The sequence below is a fragment of the Nelusetta ayraudi genome, unplaced genomic scaffold (genome assembly GCF_046127955.1).
Source record: "Nelusetta ayraudi isolate G7.1 ecotype Tasmania unplaced genomic scaffold, CSIRO-AGI_Nayr_v1 ptg000048l, whole genome shotgun sequence".
NCBI classification, from domain to species: Eukaryota; Metazoa; Chordata; class Actinopteri; order Tetraodontiformes; family Monacanthidae; genus Nelusetta; species Nelusetta ayraudi.
Genome location: NW_027466098.1, coordinates 12,059,981 through 12,072,178, shown reverse-complemented (window position 1 = coordinate 12,072,178; position 12,198 = coordinate 12,059,981). Strand labels below are relative to the sequence as shown.

Genomic DNA, 12,198 nt, shown 5'->3' with positions numbered 1-12,198 from the left:
AGTGCACGGAGCCCTCCGGACAACTGCGCACGTCACGGGAGATCCGGTGCGGAGCGTGGAATGCCAAACCGCTCGTCCCTTGGCTGATTTGCCTTACGTAAGTTGAAAAAACACGAAGAGTAAAATAAAAAATAAAATCATAGGGTTGCAAAATTGGACTCTGAAGAGAGATTTGCAATTTTAAGCCCGCTGTTTACTGGGTAGAGTATTAAATTTATAAGGGCGAGCAAAAACATGTGTTCTTCTGGAAGAAAATCCCCATTTCTTTTTAAAAGATTTACCACCCCGGCATTACAATTTGCATGTCGTGCATTTATCCGACAACTTTCACGGGAGCCACCCGAGCCGCACGGTGCGGTCTGCATAATTGAGACAACAGCGGCGGCGTTGGCAGCAAACTGTTTGTACTTGCAGATTTTCGCTGACCTGTAGAGTCTGAAGTGGTGCACTGGATCAACACAGTGATGCATTCCTTTAAACAGACATCCATGTATGCATCAGCGAGCGGGGTGACATGCTCCGCTAGCCACAGTGACCGCGGCGCATACAGCGACATTTCCACTGGCGGTTTTTTTTCAACGTTATCCGTGTCTTGAAAAGACTCCCAACAAGCCTGGAGGCTCGAGTTAGACAAGGGAGAAACCTGGACATGACACGACGTGACGCTGCCTCCCTCAGACTGTCATCCATAGCCCAAAGTAGCAGTGTTTCCTGCATGCAAGCTAAAAATAAAAAAAAAAAGACAATCATTACCAAACCCAATTCACCTTAAGAGTGAAAACGGGAGGAAACTTTGACTTGCTGCTGCTGTTGGAATGCCAATGAACACAGATACTTTGATTCACATTTCCAAGCTAAGGCCACACCAAGTTAGACACAAAATTTCCGACCACTCGATGAGCGTACAGCAGCAGCAGCAGCAGCAGGGCAGCCGGCAGTGTTGGAGATGGCAGAAGTCAGAGGAACTGGATCCCAACCAATCAGCATGAGAGAAGGCAGCACATCCGAGTGCGCGCGTGCACACAGACGCACAAAGGCATGCCCACACGCACACGCACCACTACGGGGGAAGAGAAACAGCGAGTGCGCAGCATACCAAATGTAACCACGCCCAGCTGAGACCCCCCAAACTGAAGAATCATTTTCCCACGGGGAAGGAACTGATGCGGCATGACCTTGAAGGTGCATCACGAGCCACTGCACCCTCCAAACCCTTTGTGCAAGTGGATTCTAAATACTGCTGAAATCTGGCAACATCAATCACTGGCGCATCAATCGCTGTGAGAGGCTTTGCCACCAAGACCAAAAGCACCAAACAGTCGCGATCAAAACCACGCCGACGACGACCTGGAGAACCGGATCTGAGGCAGACGGCCGAACGCTGTCGGGTCAGAATCCGCGGCTTCTCTTCCTGTCATACTTTAATGCAGCCGACGCTTTTTAAGCCTATTAGAGAAGCAGCCAGCTGGATGGTCAAAGCTGCGGTCACCCACCTGCAGGAGCCCTGCACCATCGCTAATGCTGTATATGGACGTACGGCTGATGCATTATTGGGACGGAAGCATTTCTGACGGAGAGGGCGCAGAGACGGAGCACGAAACAGACGCACGTCGCAATATAGACGCTGCAGTAGGAGGAGTGTAGAAATGTTGGGAATGTTGTCGGACTGCATGAGAGCGTCCTTGAGCAGATAAGGACACAGGTGGCTGCTGTTAGACAGCGATAAAGCCGGTGCTGTCAACATGTGCTGTTTTTGTATTTATTCTTAAACAAGAAAAATAGCCTGAAAAATGTGAATGTCGCTAATATAGCTGAACTCTAAACAGACACAAATAAAAGATACCAAATTCACAATTGGGTGCATGTGGAGTCGTCACAAGGCAAAACACAAACAATGAAATGACGCATTTGAGGGGCGTCAAGTTCAGCCACAGTGTAACTGTGCAAAAATTAAGCCAGTGTTAATTAAGCCAGTGTTGCGATTAATGCACAAAGAAAACAAACAAACAAACAACAAAACAATACCCAATGAAATTGTAAAACAACAACGTATATGATCAGCGCTTGCTTTCTTTTTCGCACAGAAGTTCCCGCTGTAATCTCCGTCGCTCGCCGTGCTTCACTTCCTGTGACAGAAAAATGTAAAAATAGAGTTGTTATATAAGCGCAAGTATTGTTCATAATTAGTTATGATATACTGGGAGGGCCCTGGGATAAAGCACCAGGTATTTTTCTTTCCCTCTCCCATGTTGGTGGTGGGGTGGGGGGGGGGTCTCATAGGTAATGGGGTCTGAATTGCCTCGGGGTTGGAAAAACACAGAAGATTAAAGACACAAACCAGCAGATGCACCACGATACTGTCACTCGCAGGACAAGCAAGTCCCCCTTAAAAGTGCCTATATAATGAGCTTATAGAAGGCTAATGTATTCATTGTGTGTGCATGGAAACACAATGCACTGTGCGATTTATACAGCGGGCAACAGCGGAGGAGGCAGGGGACGCAAAAAAACAAAACAAAACAGCAACAACAACGAGCAAATAAAAATCAATCCCGCACAAGCACAGCCATAAATACCAGCAAAATGAAGTATTGCAGAAATTAACTTGTTACCGGAGACGGCACACTGGCAACGGCTCCTGTAATTAACAGCCGAGCAACGAGCGAACCCCAGAAAGAAATATCCAGCAAACGATCTGAGAGGGAGATCTCTCGGAATCCAGCTACGGCGTCAGCAAGAAATCCACCCAGCTTAAGTGTCCTCCTGCTCATGCATGTGTAATAATGTGCTGATCAATGTGCTGCACTGCTACTTCAGAAGAGCCGCGGCCAAAAACAAACAAGGCCCGCAACCGAGCCTTCATCACACTGGCCTGCTACATGATTTTACCGACACAATTCAAAGAGACGTCAATCGTTTTAACCTTCACACTTGCATTTTTCTTTTCCCTGAATTTGTTGCTCATGAAAATCGGTCGAACATTTCTCCCCTTGGGGGACGCTGCTCCTGCTCTCAGGAGAAAAAATGGCCATTGGAAATTATCCAGAGCAAAGGCAGAAAAAGAGACAGTCGAGGCTGGAAATGATCAAGAAGCCAGAGCGTTTTAGATAAATGATAAAAAAAAAAAAGAAAAAGAAAAAAAAGAATCCCACCTGCTCCAAAGCAGAGTTTGCTCCATGGATTTGAGCCAAACATGTGGAAACACATTGGCAGCTGTTTTCTTTGAGGCCTTGCGAGCGGTGAAATTTCTGCGACTGGTCAGCCTCATTACACAGCAATCAATAAAAGCCTCTCCATTTCAACAATGAAATCTTCCCTCATGGAAACGAAGGGACAAGAAGACAGAGGAGACAGAGGAGACAGAGGAGACTCAGATTCCCCCAAAAGCAGGAGGATCAAAAGCCCTGATTAGGAGGGCCATAAGATTTAGATTAAGCATCGAAAAGATTGAGCTTCACGCAATTAGACAGTGGAAGAAGCGACTGCGGTGATAAAATGTTTTTTCACAACCATCTTTGAAAAACATGTATAAAAAACCAGAGAGAGGAAAGTCTCATCCTTATGGAAAACGTGAGAGGATTTTCTTCGCAGGCTCCATGTTTTAAAAGCAGCCGTGCGCCAGACAATCAAACCGAACAGGAAAAAAAAAAACAATGTGAAGGTTGAAGCTTTTAACCGTTAACTCCACTAGAATAGTTAATGCCTCGGGAGATCTTGTGGCCATTAACAGGAGGCAGACTTGGACGTCTCCGACAAGGCTGCCGCAGCCCAACCAGCTTACGACTTTCTGACAAACAAGTCAATAAGCGAGGACGGAATGATTTTCCGTCACAGTGGCACACGGCGGTTGGACGCAGCCTCTCAGAATCAAGACGCCGAACTGCAGATTAAACACCCGGCGTCGTCTTTTTTCACCCGGGTGCTTCTCCGGCCGACGGCTGGGGGTGCGGAGAGGAAGGACCTGGAGATGGAGGTGCTGCGCAATCAGAGAAGCTTCCTAATGCATTGTTTAATGGCACTGTGGGGAAGATAATGTTTGGTGCACGTTTGAAATTCTTTACGAGAGAACATGCCCCCACCCACCACCACCACCACCACCAACCCCTTCTTAATTGGCTTTCTCTCAAAGAGCCAAGGGGAAATGCTGCCCTGGCAGGGAGATATTGATCAATATGACCAAATGCGGCTCCCTGAAAGCCTGATCTGAATCAATGTCACCTTCAGATAAACACTGGACGACGAGAGGCTGCGGCGAGCGGCGCCGCTGGACGCCTTCTCCTCTGTATTCGGTCTGCCGTTTCCTCTTTGATTCCGTTTTTCTTACAAAAAAAGAAAAAGCAAGAGAAACACACACACACACACACACACACACACACTCAGTTAAAAGCTGCCACCGCGCTGGCGGGGGGTGCTGCTCAGACGTGGCCGGAGAGGGAGACAGGTGCCAGCAGCGATATTCCCGTCCCAGCCGACTGACTGACTGGCTGGCTGCACATCTCAGACTCAGACTGTCTGAAATCACCCACTCGTTCCCCTACTTCCTATATAGGGGGAGTTATAGGTAGCTAACTATATAGTGCACTCATTAGCCAAATTAAAAACAACACTTTTGGAGGCTACCCTAGTGCAGTCGCATTATTAAAATGTTCCGTTGGCAGGTGGTGGTAAATATATTATCCAGAATTATATGTATAAATTAATTTACACATATAAGCATAAAAAAAACAACAACAACACACGCCTTTTCTTGCCATGTGTAGTTTGTAGATTGAGTGGACTATATAGATGTCTACTCGGGATTCGGGCACCACTCTAAAATGACGTATACAGTGCACTATATAGTGAGTAGAGGGGTGAGTTCGGACACAGCCTTATAGTTCCTTTTATACCTATTACCAAAATTGCACAGCAGTGCGTATTGGCCAACGGAATTTCATGCATTGGCCTACAGAGACCAACTATCTACACATACATATAATATATATATATATATGTATATATATATATATATATATATATATATATATATATATATATATATACATATATATACACATATATATATATATTTGTGCAAAAAGACAATTGATGCACATAAACTATTCTCAGCATGAACACCACCTTCTCCGCAGCAGGTCACTGACGAGTGTTTTGGAAAGAGGGACAGCCTCGCCGCTGGATGTGGGATATCGTGCAACGCACCGCCAACATTGCACGACGGATCGGGGCTCTGTGATCCATACAGATCTAATGGAAATTCCATATCCGCCCCCTCCCGTCCCTCACTCCACGCCAGAGGAAGCTAGTGTCTGTGAAGCGACTCTTTGGCCTTTTCCCTTTTCCACGCTAAGACGTTTATTGTACCTTTTCGGTCACAGGCGCCGTCGCTACGCTCCAGATGATGCGACTCTCATCACGGGGCGCCGAGCAGGTCGCTCTTTAAGCGGCCTGCACTTATTGGCGTCGCACCCACCCGCTTTATCAGTCATTGTCAAGACCAAACAACAGACACTTAGCGGCGGTGAACGGGCGGGCGGGCGGGCAGCGCTACCCCGAACGCGGAGCGGCGCTCTGTGACAGTAAATGACAGCTTTCCTTATTTAGATGCATTACTCAGACGTGACAAGCTAAAAGTGTCAGAAGAGGCGCGGAACCGTTGCGCTAGCGGCAAGTAGGAATGTGTTAGCTTCTTGTCAGTGCAAACCACACCACGAAAAAGCAAAATAAAAGGTCCAGATTGCAGTTTCCAGACAGATTTCTGATAGATTTTAAAGTCTGATACCTGGCTTGCTTTAATTTATTTACCAAATATTTTTGTGTGTGCTGCACAGACAGCGGTATCCTAGCCGAATCGATACAAGCAACAGTGTCCTTCACTTCTGGTACATAATGAGGCTCATTAGCCGACTCGGTACACCATGCTGCCTGTGTTGCTGCCAGCATGCCACCAGCAAATCTAAACTCTGGGAAGGTAACGAGTCCAAAGACAAGGACGACACAAGTCACACACCGTCGCCTCGAAACGAGCAAAGTGCCGTTAGCGCCAGACCGGCGTGTCTTCGGCTTGCGCGCGCAAGGGTGCGATACACTGGTTTTCTCCCATGCATGCACGCAACTAGCCGGCACTAATCACTGCATTTAAGCCAATTACACTCCCGAGTGAATCAACAACATACTGCATGTTTATTTAGGTTTGTATCCCATGAACTCTGCTGCACAGACAATCGGTCGCTATTTCTTGCTAATGTGCTCCTGCTGCAATTTGCAATTTCACAACCTACAGATGCCCCATACATCATTCATATCCGTTTCCTCCAGCGTTGAGTGCCATCATTGCATCATTGCTCTTTTTTTGTTTTGTTTTTGTTTTTGGCACAACACATTGAAGCACTCACGGCACACGTTTGATTGCCTCGGTGCTTTGTTGGGCGACTCCTCTTTGGCGACGAGTAATTACACGATTCCTCAAACTTTTCCATGCATCTTGAACACTAAGTAATTGACTTGCCCTAGGAGAAACATCCATCTCATTGTGCTGACTGATAAAGAAGAAGAAGAACAAAAAAAAAAACCTTAATTGCTGCTTGAGCTCTGCCGCCTGTTACTGGCGTTCCGCGCAGCCCGGAATTCCGAAGATAAGCGAGGCGACGGCGGCCCAAGTATTTAAGGGGGACATAGGAATGCGAGCAGCAAAGAAGGAGCCGCTTGGGCTGATGCAGGTGTTGGGCCTGGAAGTAATCAATCATCCGGAGGCTGTGCAGCTCTGCAGGGAGCACAGCAGCTCACCATCCTGGGCCTCTGCATCGGCAGCAACCGTCTTCCCTTCCAAACATGGCAGACGGATTTAATCAGGCTGCTGTGTGGGCTTGTGTTTTAACACTATTGAAATAACGCCGTCTGCAAGACAATTAGTCGCTTACTATGCCTACCTTGCCTTGGCACTCGTACGCAAATCACACACAAAATTTCTCTCAAATGAATGCCGCCGTATTTTCCGAGGCAAACAGTCAACCGCAGGCTGCGCGACACTCAGGTTCATCGTTAAGCACTTCCTGGTTGAGGTCGAGCAGGTGGGAAGGGATTCAGCACCATTACGACTTGTTTGTGCAAAATAAACAAATGAAGCTGAAGACTGTTAGCGGAACGGCGGCACCCTGTAATGCAAATTCAGTGATACTGGGTCACATGTGCAAGTCGCTCTCTCACTCAGAAACCTTCTAATGTTCAATTTCAAGAGCTGCAGGCAGAATTTCGAGGATCCGAACATTGGGAAACTCCAACTCCTCATTGCTTGATTGTCGACTGTAACGCAGAGCATCGGCCTGGTTTTCACCTGAATGTAAATGAAATGTAGTAATGAACATGAAGTGTGAAACTGTGCTGACTAACATGACTGTCAGTTGCAAAACCAAAACAAAATACATGGTTTCCATGGGAACTTACAAGACAAAGGTGAATTCTGTGTTATTGTTGGTAGTGTTGTTGTTGTTGTTGTTGTTGTTTTCTTTTATCAAACAAGGCTGGAATGTTTTGATGACCCCGACTGACAACTCATATCTATTGTTTTGGTCCTGTTGGGTATTTTGCTTTTAGCATTTCCACGAACCTTGGATGGAATACTCCAAAATGCACGTGCACGTTTACGTGCACGTAAACTTTCGGCACTGACTTGGAAAAGTCAAACCTTAACTAAGATCATATTCACATTTTGGACCTACTCAATTAAATAGCGCAGTCAGTCATCACACTTGCCTGAGTTTCTCAGGGTCTTTTATGAATTTGAGGAGAACATTTTTATTTTATGGATAAAACATTTAACCGATTGGCTGTGAAAACGATGAAAAAAAGAAGCGAGCACCCTCGTTAATTGCAGCCTCTTTGCAGACCAAAACAGTCAGAGCTGGAGAGGAATACATAAATGAGTCTCGAACAGACAACCAAAACGGATTTGAGCGCGTGTACGGATCAATACCAGGTGCTCCTCTTTCCTCCCTGCGGTGGGCAATAACCCTGCACTGGACCTGATTTCATCATGCCGGCACATGACATCGGCAACCGTGAGGCGGCTGCTGTAACACAATGCAAGAGGGCGCCGAGGCAGAGAGGCCCCATTAATCCAGGGCCTACAGTCTGCAGCCCTGGAAAGCTGACACCTCTGCACACCAGCCACCGTCACTTCCCTTCCTCGCGCATAACTTGCTGAGGTATGATTTCGCCCTCCCGCCCATCCCTGCATCGCTCGCCCTGCAGTGGAATCGTTGAAAACACGGAGGCGTCGGCGATAACGCACGGCCGTTTCGAGCGGCCGTAATCCCCAATTTCATTAGGGCAAACGTGTGATATCAAGTGCCCAGCGCGCAGACGCCCCGAGACCCACTAATGCGCCAAACACCTGATAATCACTTCCTGCAACCATAAAAACAAGACACGAAAAACACGTCCACGTCCTCTGCTGATTTGAATTACCTCTGCGACGCGGCTAAGTGACTTGAAAACATCACGTCGCCCAGCGTTATCCAATCTTAGCAGGAGTTTCTTTCCACTCCTGCGGATACAACAGAAGCTAACGTCGCTGGTTAGTCGAGGCCCCTGAGCAAAGAGCAAAGGAGATCGACGTGACATGTGCAGGAAGGTTTGTGGGTTTATTTTTTTTTTCTCTTTTCTTCCTCGCTCCGAGATAGAAGGAGGCGTCCGTCGGAATACGGAGCGACGCCGAGAGCCCGCGACCACCTCCGTTTTCCCGTCGCGCGCTCTAACGTCAGCAGACAGCTTGCGAGGAAACGGCCGCGCAGACGTGCGAAACCCAGAGTCCCGAGGCTCACCAGGGGGAGGGAAAGCAGGGTGCGTACAGTCGCTCAGTAGCTGGTGCCTCGCTGCAGCAACCCCCTCGGTGCACGGCCTGGCGTAGCAGCACCTAAATCTTCCTCCCGGGGGAGTTGGTGGGGGGTTTGGGGGGTCTCGGGAAGGAATTACGCGGATAAAGCCCAGCAACATGAGGGATGCTCGCTTTGACTTCAGTGTAAGCATATTGACTTCTCACCCCACCTCAATTTAATAGATTTACGGCCCTGCCAGGTCTGCCGCCGCCACGGCGATACCACCCCCACCCCTCCTCCCATCCGCCGTCTGACCTCGGCGGGCCCCCCCCCCTCTAAACCACGTGCCTCATTTAGTCACAAACTTATTTGGAAAAATAATAGATAAAAACATGCAGAGTTGAAGACGGGGGAAAGGCTCAGCCCGCTGATGAGGGGGAGGCTAAAAAAAAGAAGAAGAAGAAAAAATTTCCGGCTGCCAATGTAATCTGGAGCATCCTGTCTCACAAAGCCTGCGAGATTGTTATCACGCTGCATCCGTGTTCCTCTGCATCCCGCCATCGTCTCTAAACCTTCTTAGCCGATTGTCCAAGACACACACACACACACACACACACACACTCACACGCACACACACGCACACAAAAAAAACAACCCAAAGGCGACGGCGGAGCAATCTGCCGAGGCCAGGCTGCCCTCCCCACAAGAACAGTGGTGCTGCTTTGCTCTTTAAAAATCAGCTCAAAGGGCGGCAGAGAGGGAGAGGGAGAGGGGGGGGGGGGGTCAGCACTAACAACTTATTGCTGCGGGGGGATGCGTGGCCGAGCTGCCCGCTGCTCCCACAGACACCCTGTGCAATAAACGCCTTGATGAGGAGGATCTCACTGATCCTGCTAATGATGGTGAAGAGTCCTGGACTGGCCGATGTGACGGCGCAGACACGCCCGGGTCACATGCACTCAGTGTAGATGGATGGATAGATAGATGGATAGATAGATAGATAGATAGGTAGATAGATGGACAGATAGATAGATAGATAGATAGATAGATAGATAGACAGATACATAGATAGGCCTCTTGTTCCACATTGTGTTTTGCAGCATATTATTTGCATGCTCTTCTGCACTTGGTGCCAGGTGCAGGTGTTGCCTCGGGCTCCACCGCGGACCGACTTACTTACCAGAAGTGGGACTAATAGCGCAGCAGATGCCCGAAGGTTGACGCGGCCGCACATGATCCGCGCGCTCACGTCAACAATGAGTCCCAAGCCGGTGACGAGGACTCGACTTTAATTCCAAATTCTCGCGTTGAAAGAGTCTCGTGGCGCTGGCGTGAGACAGAGACAGAGGCTGGGAATAAAACTGAAAAGAAATGAAAATCCGAAAGACGCTGTGAAGCGACAATCAGCCGCTCAAGTGTCATCAGATGATGATGGTGATGGTGGTGGGGGTGGTGGGGCGGTCGGCTCTACATCCAGGTTACAACTTAAAAAAAAAAAAAATCCCAGTAGGATCCTATTGCGAGGTGGGAAAAGATGGAATTCCAAATCCACCACCTCCCCTGCACAAGGAGGGAAGGAAGAAGAAAAAAAAATCCCAAACACTCAGCAGAGTCCGAGGCTCATGTCCGAGTCGTGTTCGCAGGCTTTGATTTCTCCTTCTCCTTCTCCTTCTCCTTCTCCTTCTCTGGAAATAAAACCGCTGCGTGCTCCCACCGAGTCCCACGCCTGACGGGGGTCTACAGTGACGCGCAAACACGGAGGATTAAAGATGTACAATACGGCTCGTTACGGGCTGCTGAGAAGGGAGGCAGATCGTGTCTGAGCCGTGAAGAACTGCAGTCTGGGGCTCTTGTCCAAGCAGGCGGACTGAGCTCTTGGAAGGAGCGGAAGCCTCTGGCGGCGGATTCTGGCGTCAAGTTCGCGCCCGGAAGAAAAAAAGAAGAAGAAGAAGAAGAAAAAAACCTAAGCCGGTATAATAACAGTCATAGTTGCACTAATGATGGTGAAGACAACGGCAACGATAACCACGAAGGTCGGGAGGGAAAAGTCAACATCCGAGCGGCGGCGGCAGCGGCAGCAGCAGCGAGGCGCACTTATCACGACCGCTTCCCGCGCGCGTCCCCTCTTCCATCATCCGTCAATCCGTGCGTGTTGATAACTTCCCCTCCGGAAAAGCGCATTGAAGGAATCCCACCCGTGCACCGGCACCTGCTTACCGGGCTTCTTCCTCTCTCTCACTCTCTCTCTCTCTCTCTCTCTCTCTCTCTCTCTCTCTCACTCTCTCCAAACCCCCGTCCCCCCCCCCCGCCCCCCTTTTCTCCTCGATCTCCTCCTTCAACCAACAACCACGCGTGCCCGTGCGGTGCGTGCGATCACTTGAGTTCTCGTGCACCGTCCGGCTGCGGCTCCTTCTTTCCACAAACCGAGGCGCTCCAGCGTCTGTCCGGACGGGGACGATGAGGCAGCGGCAGCAAAGGGAGAAGAGAGGAGGTCGTACGTACGCACACACATACACACATACACACATACACACACGCACACACACAAAAAAAAAAACAAAAAACCTTGCAGCGTCCCGGAGAATCAGAATCAGAAGCCTCCTCCTTTGCGGACGTCCATCAGCGCGAGATGCAGACGCAAACGAAGGCGCGCTGTCACGCCATGATGTCTGGAAGCGGGAGCGGGAGCCAAGTGGCCACCGGACTGATGTCTTTGTATCACAGGAAACGGCTGACACCTTTCATGGGCAGCGCGGCACTGCAGCAGCGTGATGTCACGTTGGGCTGCATCCGCCGAGCTGTTTGCGCCAAAAATAATAATGGGGGGGGGAAATGTGTTTTCTTTTCTTTCCTTTTAACTCAGAGAGGAGGAGGAGGAGGAGGCGGTGGAGGTGGAGAGAGATAAGCAGGGTATTAGGGAGGCGCGGCGAGGGTGTTTGTGATGATACCCTGAGATGGGAAGATACTGCATCAGCAGGGAGAGAGGGAGGGAGGGATGGAGGGAGGGAGGGAGGTGGGGTGTCGGGTCATGCTGCACCCAAAAAGGAGGGGAGGGAAATCACATTCGCACCCCTGTAGGCGCGAGGTGTGTTTACTGCCTCGATCCGAACCCTGTAATTATTCCGAGAGATTCCTGTTCGTAATTCATCATCATCATCTCGGTCACTTCTCTGTGGCTACATCTCAACCAGGAACAAATAATAATAATAATAATAATAATAATAATAATAATAATAATAATAATAATAAATAAAAGAATAAATACCTTGGCCACCCATAAGATCAGACAGCACCTCATTATTCTTTTCCCACTGTGCGAGCCAAGAGCAACTCCTGCTTGGCTTGTGATCAGAAGCAAAAATTCATAAGATGATATTAAAAT

General features: G+C 48.9%; 1 long non-coding RNA gene across 1 annotated transcript in view; it reads right to left on the bottom strand.

The window, feature by feature from the left end:
• Positions 1–11,036, bottom strand: part of LOC142895390 (uncharacterized) — an 81,274-nt gene extending 70,238 nt beyond the window's left edge. Inside the window, exon 1 of the long non-coding RNA XR_012928210.1 lies at positions 9,997–11,036. This is a non-coding gene — a long non-coding RNA (uncharacterized LOC142895390). The remainder of the gene's footprint in view (positions 1–9,996) is intronic.
• Positions 11,037–12,198: the final 1,162 nt, after the last annotated feature.